Here is a 17,199-nt window from a genome sequence, read left to right on the forward strand (position 1 = left end):
TATATTACTTAAACATAGTAATATATCTTGGGACCAAACTGTACTAGGCCATATAGGCACCTCTGTGTCTCTTTATATTTCCACTACAGATTACTCCTATCTATCCAAGAGGTCGGTCTGCTGGGTGACTGTGATTGATCCCAGACTGTTTCTATTGCACTAACTGAAGTGCTTCCTAAATTGTGAGTTTGCATTGACACGACTAGACCATAATTAGTGTGTTGAACAAACAATATTGGGCCATGTGGCGCATCTGTCTCTTTCTGTTTTGTAGAATAAGTGTAACAGTAATTATCTGGTTTATAGGCAAAACATATATAGAATAAACAAACATTTAACATTAACAACCATAAAGTATCCTTATAAGGATGCTAAAAATATGTAAATCTCAAGTACTCAAGAGTTGAATGAGAATACAAATATATGGAGTAAGTTAAGGAACATAAGAATAGAGAATTAATGTACGAAACAATTTTTTCAATTATGTTATTACATCATGAAGAACCCAAGGTTAAGAAAGCAGAGTATCTAAGACTTACAAGTGAGCGTGTATATAAGACATTAGTAAGACATTAGTATAGTTTGTGACAGTCTATTGTCGTCCAACTCCCGAACAAGTCTCCCATAAAAACATCATGTTATATCAAATTATAAGGCAGGGGATTTTCCTACTAGTGTAGTCGATACAGCAAATGTTTTGAATAATTGATTATTGGAAAGTCACTAATTCTTGCAGGACATTGTGAGGAAGGAATCCAACAACATCCTCCTACTTGGGGATGATCAACTATAGCATTTTCTAATCTTATCCATAACTTACAATCTCTAGGGTTCAGAGTACACCATTCTACAATTCCATAAAGGAAAATGGCTGATCGGTATAACTCATGATCTGGAACACCTAATCCTCCTAGGTGTTTTGGGGGCCGTCAGCATAGATTTAGCTATCCTGGGAGGACATTTTCACCAAATGTAGGAGCTTATTACTGCTTGTAATTTAGGTAGATATGGCGAAGGAAGGGGTATTGGTACAGTTATGAAGGCATGAAGCAGTTTAGGCATGATTGTCATTTTAAAGACGTTCATTCTACCCATCCAAGAGATCTTTTTAGGAAGCCAATCTGAAGTTTTTGCAGATATGTGTTGCAAAAGGGATTTGTAGTTTAACTCCAACAGTGTTTTTCCGATCAGATGAAAGATGGATACCTAAATATTTAAGTGATACTTTCTTAATTGGGAAGGAGAACTCCCTTGTGAGATTGGAAAGTTCAAGGAAAGAGAAGTTCAGGGGTAAAATGTCTGATTTTCCAGTACTAAAGTGAATGTAAATTTTGAAGATAAAGTGCCCGGTTTTTAAAATTTGATTAAAAACAGGGGCACTTTAATTCATCAAAATATACATTTCACTCGTGTTGTGAAAATACCTTTTAATCTTGACAGCCGCTGCATCGCTTCCTCCGCCCGTTGCAAAGCCTCTTCCTGGGTCTAAAATGAGGAATCCAGCTTCCTCCAATCACGGCGTTGAATCAGACACCGAGTCCCCCGAAGGAAGCCGTGATTGGAGGATGACCGATTTTCATTTCTGACGTAGGAAGAGGCTTGCGACGACCGGGGGAAGCTGAAGCGGCTGTCAAGATTAAAAGGTAAGTATTTTCACAACACTAGTGAAATATAAATTTTGATGAATAAAAGTGCCCCTGTTTTTAATCGAATTTTAAAAAACCGGGCACTTTATCATCAAAATTTACATTCACTTTAATAGCATAGTTGGAAATCTCGCTGTAGCTTGATAGAAGTGTCTGCGCCCCAGAGAGAAACTGTCTAGGGGAGGTAAGGGTCAATAGTAAATCACTTGTGAAAAGAGCCAATTTCTATTGTAAATTGTTGACAGTCAATCCCTTGATAGCACGTTGGGAATATATTTGTATCGCTAGGATTTCCATTGAAAGTACGAACAAGAGTGGTAAACAACGGGCACTCTTGTCTTGTGCCATTTGTGATTTGAAAGGATTGTGAGATAATGTCATTCCCCTTAATATTAGCAGAGGGGGCACTATATAAAAAAAAAGATTTTATTTATAAATTTATTAGGGAGACCAAATTTTTGAAGGGTTAAATGGAAGAAGGTCCAATTCAACCTGTCAAACACTTTTTCTGCGCCTGTCGACAGGAGGACCATAGGTATCTGGAATGTATGGGCGTATTGAATCAGTTGAAGAACTTTAACTGTATTGTCGTGGGCTTCTCTCCAAGAAACAAAGCCCAACTGGTCTGGGTTTATGAGTGTAGGGAGTATATGGTTCAGCCTGTTTGCCAGGACTTTTGCAAATATTTTTAAATCCACATTCAAAAGCGATATTGGGTGAAAGTTGGAAGGATGTGTAGGAGGTTTGCCATGTTTCAGGATGACAGTGACTATTGCTTCCAACATTGATGGAGGAAGGGTATTTCCATCCTCAATATGGTTAAACACTGCTATTAAGTGAGGGATAAGAATATCTTTATTTTGGGGGGCGGAGCGAACGGCCGACCATGATGGCCGCAATACACTGAGGCTCCGTATGCAGACCGGGTGTTTAGGTCACTAAAAGCATGAATTAGCAGCTGGAACTGTCATCAATTAGAAGAGAAGTAAGCGTAAGGCTCCTACATCTAAATTGGAGAGATTTATGGCTCTACTTTATGGCCATATCGCCAACGCAATAGGCCATATCGCCAACGCAAGTGATATTAAACCAGACCTGACAGGCGTCTGATCCCCGCTTTGTTCGGCACCTGATACTAGCTAGAAGAGACACCGGCTACTGAAAGCGGCTCTTCCGATTAAACCTCCTCCCACGCAGCTAACGAGGTGACCGGTAAGACACTAGAACTGCAGACACACAGCTCTTGATGTAAGCGTGTCATAGCATAATTGTTAAGGTTGGGGACGGCATTCAACGGCATGTAACCGCATAACACATATAGAGACATTAAAACAAAGACACAAGTTTATGACCAAGCAAAGAGTAATGAGTGTGACGCACCTCTAAAACAAAAAGGAGCCTGTCTAATAGCGGAGGGACTGAATTTGGTTTTAGTGCTTACTATAAGACAGAGGCAAGGACACGCTCTACAGGCCAGTACTGTGCCAATTATACTACTTGTACCCATTATACTACCTATCTCTTACAGTGAGTTATTAAACAATGAGGACACAATTCCTTATATAACTGATCTATCATATGAATAGCTGATTGTTTAACAGCAACTACCTGAGCAGTCTGTGAATTATTGCCCTACATATAACTACAATAATCCAAATACTGAAGACACATACTCCTACCCCCTTTCCCGCCACACTGAGTGGTGGCGGGTCATACCCCACTTACCTTTTACCGTGATCACCCTGTGAGGGTAAAATCCCCTGGGGGTATAGTGTCTCACTCTGGCAATAAGCAAAATCAGCAGGGTGATTGCACATAGTGGCAAATATGTCGCAAAGGAAAAATCCTCGACAGGATAAAATGCAGAAACCATCACAATCCAGTCAAGGCGCAGTGCATGCTTTTTTTAAACAAGCAGACCAAACTACTAAAAACAAAGATGATGAATCCTCGCAGAATCCCACAGAAGATGATCAAGAAGATACATCAGCAAGTGTGAACAATACACCACCTTCAGCGCAGATTCACAATGATGATACCCCAATTACATATAAAGCCATGAAAGCCTTGATTGAGCAGGTCAAATCCTGTATCAAAGATGAGTGTGCTGACCTAAAAAAGGAGATCAACGAACTTGGTCACAGAGTTGACACCTTAGAAGAACATGAATATGTTGTAGCACAAAAGTTGGCGAATCTCTCATCCAATCAGACGCAGCAACTCCACCATATCACTGAGTTGGAAGACAAAATAGACGATTTAGAAAATCGCTCCAGAAGAGGAAATTTGCGCTTCCGAGGGATTCCGGAAACAGTCCTGAACAGTGAAATCCAAGACTGCCTACAGGCTTTATTTGCCGAAATACTGGGAGTTAACACTACAGAAAATACAACTATCCCTTTAGACAGGGCGCACCGAGCACTTCGCCCGAAGCCACCCGATGATTCCCCGCCAAGATACATTGTAGTACATTTCCAAAATTATAGACAAAAAGAGGAGATATACAATGTAACCAGGAAAAGACAACTAATAAGCTACAAATATATCAGGATCTATCCCTACGTACATTACAAAAAAGGAGAGACTATCAAGCTTTGACTTCCCACCTATGAGCATTGCATATTCCCTACAGGTGGGGCTTTCCTACATCAGTGATAGTAATGAAAAACGGGAAAAAAATAGAGTGCACTTCTCTATCTCAGGTTAACAGATTTTGCAACCTTTTGAATATCTCACAGCCTAATACTGGAAACTTTCCATCTTCTCACAAGCAGCAGAACGGACAAGATGGCCCTAAACCACAAAGACGTCCTGGGCCTGATATTACATGCAAGCAGAATAAGAGAAGACAAGTTCCTCAAGTCAATAACGAAAGAATGGACACAGACTCTCCAGGATGAGTAACTATGATTAATTAACTGTTTTCTTCCCCCTTAAATGTTTAATACTGTAGGTAATAGGTTTGTGGACCTGATCCTTCCTTTCTCTTCCGTTGCGCCTATTTAGGCGATGAAAACAGACCTCCAAAGAGGAGAGACTATCTTGGTTAAAGGTCTAAAACTTCTCTTAAAGGTTAATTTCAACTCTTCAAGTTAAATACAAGTTTGAACTTTTGCTTATAAGTTCATGTTGTTACAAATATTCCAACACAATTTTTGTTGTGCTTTGAGCTGAGTGGACACACTCAGTTCAAAAATATTTAAATGTTCATTACTGCATGAGAATGGTTAGTTTACCGATATGTGTATAATAAATCTGCATAAGATCTAGGATAGATTACAAACCCACTTCACTTTAGGAATATATTGCTAGCCTTGGTTAAATGTGGAGGATGTCACAATTCACACCTGTTGAAATAAGACTGAGTTATAATATTGATTTTTATATACTTATTTAAGATTGTAACATAAACTGTTGATTCAACACCCATTTTCTTCCTTTTTTTTTTTTCATAGACTACTTTCTATGCTTTACTGACCCCTACCAAATTACGCCCAGTTAGCATAGATTTTATGGAATGTGAACTTCTCTGCTTATTTAGTTAAGTTAGTACTGATTTAGGTCACACTCCCCATTATTTAACACCTGGTGCACCCTAGGACACAAAGATCATTCTTTAGCAAGGGAAATATGAATGATCTACTAATATAGTTCTTTACAAGGAACTTGCACTTTTCCCCAGGACATCGCACCAGTAGTATAGTCTCTGCTAAGTAGCTAAGAGCTACATGCACAGGCTTACAAATGTGCCAATAAGACCTTCTAAATTCACCAATCTTCCATAGACGACTATTCCCAAACAAAAGTCTCCCTTAAACAACCAGCACACCTATAGCTCCGAATTGGCGTGACGCCCGGTTTGTAAAACAAGCTCCCAAATTATTATTATTATAATTATTATTATTATTACTCTTTAATATATAGCCCGGACTTGTACGGTTCTAATACTGACGCAACTTCCGAGCTAGAATAGCTATTTGTAGATACTTTTTCCCCCTTGCTATTATTATCAATATATTTAGCCCACAGCTATTTATATATTCCACTTCTCAATATTTGATTACCCTAATACCCCAGTCAACTTAACCTGTCTCTTCCCAGTATCCGAACCAGTATACCTTAGCTCCCTAGAATAACCATACCTGAAATAACAGCTCATAATGACTCAACCATCCTGTCAGGAGGTAGATACCCTTCACATTGCAACCCAAAATGTCAAGGGCTTTCTCTCAGCGGAGAAGCGCTCGATCTCTTTCCACGATTTTCACAAAAGAAAAATAGATATCATTATGACCCAGGAAACACACTTTAAAAAGAATCATGAACCTATACTCTCTAAGAGATATTTTGATCAGCATTTTTGCAGTTCAGGTACTCATAGGAAAAACGGAGTTAGCATTTCCTTTAGAAGGAACTTACCCTTCGAACTCCTACAAAAATTCACAGACAAGGAGGGTAGAATCTTAATTCTGATTGGATTGTGTTATGGCAATCCAATTACTTTGGTTAACATTTACGCCCCAAATAAACCTACCCCTCATTTTTACAGGCCTTTGATCAATACAATACTAGATATGGCTAAAGGGACGATTATACAAGGAGGGGATTTCAACTTCCCCTTAAACCCTGCAATAGACACATCTAACGGGAGATCATATCTGCGCAATAACACCTTAAGATCCAACTGCGCAGCTATACAATCCCTGAATTTGTTTGACACCTGGAGAATAGTGCACACAAATAAGAGGGACTACACCTTTTTCTCCCACCCATATCATTCTTACTCAAGGTTGGACTATATTCTCTGCGACCAGAATTTTCTCTCAAATCTTGTACACTCTAAGATCACCCATACCTCCTGGTCTGACCATAGTATGGTATCCACCATATTTAAATGGTCTAACAAACCACGTAACACATTCAATTGGAAACTTAATGAATACTTACTTACCAATCAAGAAACGGTAGATGACATTAAAAAACACACAGACGAATATTTTACCCTAAATAAACCTGAGGACATGTCGTTCGCGAACAACTGGGAGGCGTATAAGTGTTATATCCGTGGGATACTAATAAAGTATAATGCAAAACAACGAAAATTACATACTTCCCAATTCACCTCTTTGACAAGAGACCTGGCTACCCAGGAAGTAGCCCTTAAAGCTGACCCAACTTCTACCTCAAAACTCGCCAGATTAACTGAAGCTAGGGAAAACCTCAACAAGTTTCTTATACAGAAGGCTCATATGAGAGCTCTGACCACTAAATCTAAGTTCTTTGTGGAGAGTAACAAAGCAGGCCGCCTCCTAGCCAGGTCTCTTAAAAAGCAAAAATTCTCTACCTTTATTAAATCTCTTAGACAACCCACAGGTGAAATTACACACACAAACGAGGAGATCATCGACTCATTTGTTTCCTACTATACAAATTTATATAATATTAAGGGCACCACAACACAAGATAAGTTAGAACAATTAGAAGCATATTTAACTACAGTAGACGCCCCTTCTATCACGGAAGAAGACAAGCAATTCTTGGATTCTCCTATCTATAACAGTGCAGGACATCATTTCAGTAATTAAGTCATTACCTAATGGTAAGTCACCAGGCCCAGATGGCCTCACGGCAAAATTCTATCAACTCCTCCGGGAACAGATAGGCCCACATCTCCACTTGCTCTTTCTTGACATAGACCGAGGTAATTCCCTCCCTAGTTCTCTTTTAGAGGCAATGATTACAGTCGTTCCAAAACCAGATAAAGCTACAGATCTAGTTGGTAACTATAGACCTATATCACTTATAAATATAGACATGAAAATATACGCTAAAATCCTGGCAAACCGAATGAATTCCATTCTACCTAAAATTATTCACCCGGATCAGGTGGGCTTCATTAGAGGCAGGGAGGCAAAAGATAATACTATAAGATTACTCCATTCCCTACAACACGCTCATAATAATCATACACCTCTAGTTTTGCTTTCCACAGATGCGGAAAAAGCTTTTGACAGGATGGACTGGCAATTTATGTGGAACACCCTGTCAAAGTTCGGCTTCTCTAAAATATTTATTGCCAGAATACAAGCCCTATACCACAACCCCTGTGCAAAAGTTAAAATAAATAATAACAATTCCTAAAGATACTCACAAAATCTTTTCTGACAACTTTACGGCTCTCCAACTGAGTGTTAAAAATTTACTTGAATCTTGGCATAGACAGGGACATCTATCATGGTTAGGTAGGATCAATACGGTAACAATGATGGTAATCCCCAAATACCTATACCTGTTCCAAACACTACCAATGGCCTTGCCTAAATCTTACCTTCAGACACAACAAAAATTGATAAACTCTTTTATTTGGTCCTATAAACGCCCAAGAATTGCTCAGTATACTTTATACCTTAGTAAAGAAGATGGAGGTCTTAATGTCCCCAATATTACTAACTATTACAGGGCGGCGCACTTAGCATAGAACCTCTCACCCTCCTCGAATCTATGGATACAGATGGAGAGCCATGTATCTCAGACTAAACACATGAGAGATATACCCTGGCTCCCTAAGGACTCTAGACCCCATATATTACAGCACAATGAATACATCAGAACTACTCTCGAGATATGGGATTATGTTGTCTCACATGTGAAGGGATTATCAACAATAATATCCCCTCTCACCCCCTTACTTCGTAACCACTTGTTTCTAAAACACAGCCTTTTCACTCATACCAATACCAATAAGCTTCTCCATAACCTGCCAATATACTTAATCACTACCCCCTTAGGAATTAAGGATAGACTTTTACTTAATGACGAGCTAGGGTCCCCATTCCACTGTTGGTATGCGTACCTACAAATTAGGCATGCCATTAATAATAGTCCGCATAAAACAGACATACTAAGACCACTAACTCCGTTTGAGCAGTTATGCACTAACCCGAATAATTCAAGAGCACATCTTTCTCAGATTTATAAAATTCTTAGGGGCTCCTTCCCTGAAAAACGCCCAACATACTTGGCTAGATGGACCGAGGAGTTACTAAATGTTTTTGATACAGATGCCTGGAAGCGATGTTTTCGCCTCACTCACTCCTCTTCCACCTCCCTGATTATGTCTGAGCTGAACTATAAGATATTAGCCAGATGGTACCTAACACCGCAACGACTGAGAATTATATACCCCACCGCTTCTTCTAGTTGTTGGAGAAGATGCGGAGAAATAGGCACCATGACTCACATATGGTGGTCTTGCCCGAACCTAGACGAATTTTGGCAACAAATGGAGCGAAACATAAATAATATTCTGGGCACAGACATCACCCTCACTCCATACATTGTTCTCCTTAATCACATCCCAAAGCTTTCATGTGTCTATCGTAAAAAATTGCTTCTCTTAATGTTAACTTGTGCCAAGAGGCTGATCCCCAGGTTATGTAAGACGCAAGAAATACCTACGATAGCCCAATGGAAATCAGAAGTAAATCATATTATTACTTTGGAGAAAATGCACTATCGCTATCTTGGGAAACAAGAAATGATAACCAATATACTATTTATTTGGGAACAAGGGACCTACAATAACACCTGAAGGGCTTGTAGAATAAGTTCTTCTATAGTATGGGAACATATTTCCTTCTCTGGTAATGTGTATGGGAGCTTCTAATTAAGTTACATTAGGATACGTTATAACAAAGCAATATTCTTGGCTCTCTGATACTCTGATTTTGATAGGATACTCCCCTTTACCTCCTTCCCTAAACCCCCTTCCTTCCCCTACCCCCTCCTAAGCTAATCCACAAGGGTTACTCACAAATACTCACAACTACTACTATATTGTTATTTTTACCCTCTTATTATTGTATATTCTTGATAACCCCTAGAAAAGATAGGTCATTGGTTGTTAATGCTTATTTCATTTGTAAAACGTATATGTGATGTCTCAAGATTGTTATTTTATTTTTGTATCAATACGATACCATTGTACCTAATATCAATAAACATTACTTAAACACAAAAAAAAAGAATATCTTTATTTTTTTTTTGTAGTAGGATCAAGTAAAGCCATCTGGCCTTGGGCTTTTCCCCACCTTTAATGATGTTATAGCTTTGTCAATTTTTTGAGCTTTAATAGGGAGGGCTAGGGGCTTTACGAGATCGGTAGTAAGAGTAGGTGTGTGAATTTTGTCTAAATAAGTTTGACAGAGAGCTGTGTGCACAGTGTGCTTCTTATTCATAAATGTTATATAAATTAGCAAACTGTGCAGCAAATAAGTTGGATTCCTCAATCTTTCCCTGGGTGGGGGAGTCAAGAGATGAGATGTATGACATGGTTTGCTGTGTTTTGAGAGCTTTGGCTAATAATTTCCCAGGTTTATTCCCTTCAGTGAAATACTTTTGTTTTAAGTAAAGTTTTTGGGCTTTCTCAGATAATAGTTTGTTTATGTCTTTTCTCGTCTGTGCAATTTGGTGTACCATATTTGTGTCCAAGGGATTAAGTTTGTGAAGGTAATCTAGTTTAATAGTCGATCAGCAAAGTCAGTGTATTTCTATCTTTGAGTCTGGACCTTGTGGGCTCTAATTTTTATAAATTCCCTACGGATAAAGGCTTTGTGGGATTCCCACACTATACATGGATTAACGCCTGTAGTATTTTCCCTAAAAAAGGGAATTAGAGATTCTCCAAATAGTAGGGTATTCTTTAACTGCCAACTAAATGGCTTTAATGGAGCTGAGGGCCATATAAAACCACTGCAAACTTAGGAATGATCCAACCATGCCATTGGGAGTATTCTAGATTCTATCTATCTAATTTATACAGGAATGGGTGTGTTTAGGGTTTGAGAGAAACATGTAATCATGGGTAGCTCGGTGTTTATACCTCCAAGTCTTATGAAGTGGTAATAAATGAAGATTGGACCAGACTATTTTAAGGGTGTGTTTAGCAATTTTTATACGCATGTTGGACATATCTATTATGGGTTCTAATGGGAGGTTAAAATCTCTGGCCATGACTAGAGAACCATTGGCAAAGTCCAGAATTTTATTTGTGATATTACGAAGAAAATGACCTTAGCAAGAGTTTGGGCGTAAATATTAATAAAAGTTATAGGGAAACCAAACAGTGAACTATAGACCCCCAAATATCTCCCCTCGTTGTCACAGTCTATTTTTAGAGGTTGAAAATGGATAGAGTTACTGCTATGGAAATGGGAGAAGTATTAAGGTTCCTTGTACTATAAAAAGTTACGCCTAGATTACGAGTTCTTCGTTAGCCTTAAAAAGCAGCGTTAAGGGGTCCTAATGCTGCTTTTTATCTAACGCTGGTATTACGAGTCAGGCAGGAAAGGGTCTACCGCTCACTTTTTTTCCGCGACTCGAGGCTAACGCAGATCCCCTTACGTCAATTGCGTATCCTATCTTTTCAATGGTATTTGCCTAACGCTGGTATTACGAGTCTTGGAAGAAGTGAGCGGTAGAGCCTCTACCGACAAGACTCCAACCGCAAAAAAAAGACAGTAGTTAAGAGCTTTATGGGCTAACGCCGGAACATAAAGCTCTTAACTACTGTGCTATAAAGTACACTAACACCCATAAACTACCTATGAACCCCTAAACCGAGGCCCCCCCACATCGCAAACACTATAATAATTTTTTTTAACCCCTAATCTCCCACTCCGGACACTGCCGCAACCTACATTATAAAATTGGATAAAAATGAGATGCGCCCTCAAAATAAAACAAAAAAATACATGTTGTTATTTACAAAATAAAGTGATATGCACTGAACCTCTAGAATTCAATGTGTGGTAGTACCAAAATCAATTCAGAATATAATATTACACATAACAATGTTATTATAATGCGAACATTTTTGAGTTAAAAATAGAACTGTCTCAATGAGAAAGATATTAAAAAAATGATAGAACCATCTCTATGAATAAAGATGCAAAAAGTCCACAGGAGATATGTCACAATCCTCCAGGCAGCAAACTCATTCCAGATCGATGTTGGCAGTCGCAAGTTCTGTTAGAAGGAAGAAGAGAAGAGGCACCAAATAGTGTGTACCGTTATGCTACAAGAGGCCAAAACCCCATATATAAATTATGCTCAACGCTCCCTTTTCTGAGGCTAACGCAGCCATTCAGACAACTCGTAATACCAGCGTTGGCTTAAGGGTGCGCTGGAAAAAAAAGCCTTGTTAGCACCGCGGGTCTTTATCGACAAAACTCGTAATCTAGGCGTTAGTTTCTTGAAAGAATAATACGTGTCCAAATATCTGCTTGCAGCCTAGTATGGCCATTGATTGCTTACGTGGCATATTGAGACCTTTAGTGTTCTGGGTTAATATATTTATTTTTCTATTCAATTGGAGATTTGTGGTTAAAGCTATAGGAGAGGGGTGTCTTAAAGTTAGTTATATCTGTAAAGAGGGAAATAGTTTGCGAAATTGATGTCTCTGAAAAATTAAGCAAGGTTATATGTTCATGAATAGTATAACACTCTTGAGTAAATATAAAGAACAATATACAACAGTATACAATATATATATAAAACAATAAACAGAATAGCATTAAGCATAATCTAAACTTAGCAGAGGACATGGTCCTGTCCTTTTAATATATAAATTAGATAAAATAATAACACAGGAGTTGAGTATGATAAAACATTAGACTAAGTTGGGAGTAGGCCAACTATGTAACTGTATTAGTATAGACTATAGCGGGTAATATATATACTGTATATATAAGCAATTCTAACTAGTAGAGAACTTACAAATTAACTCAGTATATAGACTCATCACTTTTCACATATTACAGTAGATTTCACCGCCAAATATTACCCAACTGACTGAGAAGGTGGTGCATCAGAGGCTTTAACTTTTGTAGTTGGTACAGTCTTTCATTTGGGTCTCTGTGCTTTCGATATAACAAAATCACTGGGTCTTGGAGCAACTTTAGTTGATTTGTCTGAAGGCTTTTTTCGGTGGGTCCAAATTAATTTCTGAGCAGAACATTTTACTATCTTTATGTTTTTACAGAGCACCTTTTGACCTTGATGGGTTACAGAAAGAAAGCAGGGAAAACCCAAACAGTATTGAATACCCTTAGACCTGTAAAGTGTTTGGGGCTAAGTCAGCAAAAATTTGGATAGAGTGTCCTTGAAAGGAAATCTGATTAATACATCTTTGCAGCTCTCAAAATATCTTCTTTAGCTTGTAAGGCTCTCAACTTGAGAATAATATCCCTTGGCAGGGCATTGTCTGGAGGTTTGAGCCTAAGACTCTGTGGGCTCTATCGATGGGTATTGGAATTTTCTTTTCTGTATCTAAAATATGCATGAATAGATCCTGGGGAAAATACTACAGACGTTAATCCATATATAATGTGGGAATTCGCCCCTTTATCCGGGGCGAATTTATAAAAATGAAAGCCCACAAGGTCCAGACTGACTTTACTGACTTTGCTGATCGGCTATTAAAACTAGATCACCTTCACAAACTTAATCCCTTGGACAAAAATATGGTACACCAAATTGCACAGAAGACATAAACAAACTATTATCTGAGAAAGCCCAAAAATAAGCTAGTACTTAAAACAAAAGTATTTCACTGAAGGGAATAAACCTGGGAAATTATTAGCCAGAGCTCTCAAAGCCGGGCGACGTGGTCATCCAGACAGCATCTTCTATCTTCAAGACATCTGACGTGGAGCATCCTCTTCATCCGATGACTAAAGATGAATGAAGGTACCTTTAAGTGACGTCATCCAAGATGGCGTCCCTTAGCTTCCGCTTGGCTGATAGAATTCTATCAGCCAATCAGAATTACGGTAGAAAAAATCCTATTGGCTGATCCAATCAGCCAATAGGATTGAGCTCGCATTCTATTGGCTGTTCCAATCAGCCAATAGAATACGAGCTCAATCCTATTGGCTGATTGGATATTGTATATATATATATATATATATATATATATATATATATATATATATATATATATACACAGTCGTATGCAAAAGTTTTAGGCACCCCTGACAATTTCCATGATTTTCATTTATAAATAATTAAGTGTTTGGATCAGCAATTTCATTTTGATCTATCAAATAACTGAAGGACACAGTAATATTTCAGTAGTGAAATTAGGTTTATTGGATTAACAGAAAATGTGCAATATGCATCAAAACAAAATTTGGATTTGCCAATAGGATGAAAGCTCAATCCTATTGGCTGATTGCAACAGCCATTAGGATTTTTTAACCTTTAATTCCTATTGGCTGATAGAATTCTATCAGCCAATCGGAATGTAAGGGACACCATCTTGGATGACGTATTGACGTACCTTAAAGGGAAACTTCATTCTACGTTGACCATCGGAAGAAGAGGATGCTCCGCGCCGGATGTCTTGAAGATGGACCCGCTCCGCACCGGATGGATGAAGATAGAAGATGCCGTCTGGATAAAGACTTCTGCCCGCTTGGATGAAGACTTCTGCCGACTTCGATGAGGACTTCTGCCCGCTTGGATGAAGACTTCTGCCCGCTTGGATGAAGACTTCTGCCCGCTTGGATGAAGACTTCTGCCCGCTTGGATGAAGACTTCTGCCGCCTGGATGAGAATGGATGTTCGGTCTTCGAGAACTGTAAGTGGATCGTCAGGGGTTAGTGTTAGGTTTTTTTTAAGGGTTTATTGGGTGTTTTTTGGCCATCCAAATGCCCTTTTCAGGGCAATGGTTAGCTTAGGTTTATTTAGATAGGTTTTTATTTGGGGGGTTTGATTGTGTGGGTGGTGGGTTTTACTGTTGGGAGGTGTTTGTATTTTTTTTTTTTTACAGGTAAAAGAGCTGATTTCTTTGGGGCAATGCCCCGCAAAAGGCCCTGGCAGTTTACTGTAGGCTAGGTTTTTTTTTATTTTGGTGGGGTTTTTTTTTTATTTTGATAGGGCTATTAGATTAGGAGTAATTTGTTTTTATTTTTTGATCATTTCGTTTTTTATTTTGTGTAATTTAATGTTTTTGTTTTTTTTGTAATTTAGATAATTGTATTTTATTAATTTAATTTATTTTATTTTATTGTTATTATTACATCAGTTGACACAGCCCTCTGCTACAGCTGAATTTTAAAGCATAATTGCCACAGTCTAAAGAAAATTCCCAAACCAACTTACATCAGCTGACACAGCCCTCTGCTACAGCTGAATTTTAAAGCATAGTTGCCACAGTCTAAAGAAAATTCACAAACCAACTTACATCAGCTGACACAGCCCTCTGCTACAGCTGAATTTTAAAGCATAGTTGCCACAGTCTAAAGAAAATTCACAAACCAACTTACATCTGCTGACACAGCCCTCTACTACAGGTAGCCTCGGGAAGATACTTATCTCATGATATTCTACCCTGTTACTACTAATGTGTGTGTTGTAATATGTATTGGCTATTATTTTTCTTCTTTATTTTTAAATGCACATTGATGGACCATATATCTTGCTGTTTAATAGTTGTATTCCCCTCAATGGATACCTCTCTTATCTCTGCAATTTGTGAACTTTCCCTGTTTATATATATTTTATATTGTACTATTTTTGTTTTATATTTATCTACAAACCTCATAGCACTAAAATGAATCCAAATATGACCATACTGATATTCATAACAACCCTTTTCTCACTCCAATTTTGTTCTTATCATTACCGCCATAAGCACACATCTCAAACTGGAAAACTAATTTTCATACACCATGGCCTGCTCTGTTGCTGTAACTTATCTGCTGAGTGCCGGTGGAGAGTTAAAAAAAATAGCCCTCCTACCCCCACATCACAAAATTATAAAGTATCCCATTCACTATATGGCCAAACAAAAACTATGTCCAAATTCCTATTTCTTATGCTACTTGCCCTTGCAAATGATGTAGAGTCTAACCCTGGCCCCCCAGCAAATTCCATTCCTAGCCTTCCAACTAAAAAAGGCCTCTCCTTTGTGCACTGTAATATCCGCAGCTTACTACCAAAAATCGATGCACTGCAAGCTTGGTGTTTACAATACAAGCCCAAAATCATTGTTATCTCTGAATCGTGGCTAACTGCAAAAAATAACTTGATTCTGCAATTACAATACATGGGTATTCATGCCATAGAATTGACAGAGGAAAGAGAGGAGGCGGCATTGTAATTTATGTTGACAATTCCACAAAGTTCACCCCCTTACAAAAATCGAGCTCTCCTGCCACCTTTGATTTCCTTTCTGGCACAATTGAGATACCGTGCAGTAAATTAATCATTGTTGCAGGAATCTACCGCCAACCTAGCTCCCCTTTGCATTCCATTTCTGACATAGCCCATCTCCTTAGTGAAACCATAGCTCAAAACCCAAAAAGTGAAATTTTGGTTTTTGGAGATTTTAATATTGATTGGCTGAATCCAAAAAATAACAGTTGTCGCACGCTATTTAAAACTTTGCAGCTAACGCAATTAATCTCCTCCCCAACTCGCATAAACATCAAAAGCCATAATCATACCCTGCTCGACTGGATTCTCTCCACTTCTCCCGACCGAATCCAGGAGGCAGGTCTTCTCCCTAACAATTTCAGGTACCACTGCATAGTGTACTGCGTGCGCAAAATAAAGGCAACTAAATCCTCTCCCAAGGTTAAAATCACCAGGTCCTTCAAAAAATTTAATATTCAATCATTTCTAAATGACATCAAGAACCTCCCCTGGCACAGATTAAACCTAATCCCAGATCTAGACTCTGCAGTTGAATTCTTTCAGTCTAAACTCCTACAAGTTTGGAATTTACATGCCCCGCTGCGTAAGGTGAGAGTAAAAGGAGCACTCTTAAATTGGATCACAGCTGACCTCATTCAAATGTACCAGTTTCGGGATTCATTGTGGTCAAAGTTCAAGCATACTGGCTCTATGAACGATCACTGTGTATATAGACAATGGCGAAATATATGCACTAAACAAACAAAATTGGCCAAGGCCCAATATTTCTGTGAAAATCTAAACAATAACATATCTAACCCTAGAAAGTTTTGGAAACTCATATATAACTTACAAAATCCACCAATCCACTCCCAACCCTCCAATGTCAATGTGGATAACCAAACCCTGCAACTCCCCTTAGAAGTAGCAAATGCCTTTAACAATTATTTTGTCAGATGCTCCACCACCCTGATTGACAAACTAATAAATCGCACGCATCTTGAAACTAGAAATGTGGATCAGGCCCCACTAAAACAGCAAAGACCCAATATAGAGAAGTTCAATTTTAGACCTGTACCCATCAATGTCGTTAAGAAACACCTTAATAAAAATGAAAAACCAGTCTGGACCTGATCAAATCCCAGCAATGCTGTTGAAGCTCAGTGCGCCGGCAATTGCTAGGCCTGTCACAACCCTAATTAATGAATCCTTGATGTCTGGATACATACCCAAACTCTGGAAAACTGCAAGAGTAGTGCCTATTCATAAAAGTGGGGAGTTAACCTTGGTTTCTAACTATCACCCTATATCATTGCTCCCAGTGTTGTCAAAAATTTTAGAAAAATGCGTCCAT

The sequence above is a fragment of the Bombina bombina genome, chromosome 3, assembly GCF_027579735.1.
Source record: "Bombina bombina isolate aBomBom1 chromosome 3, aBomBom1.pri, whole genome shotgun sequence".
Classification (NCBI taxonomy): domain Eukaryota; kingdom Metazoa; phylum Chordata; class Amphibia; order Anura; family Bombinatoridae; genus Bombina; species Bombina bombina.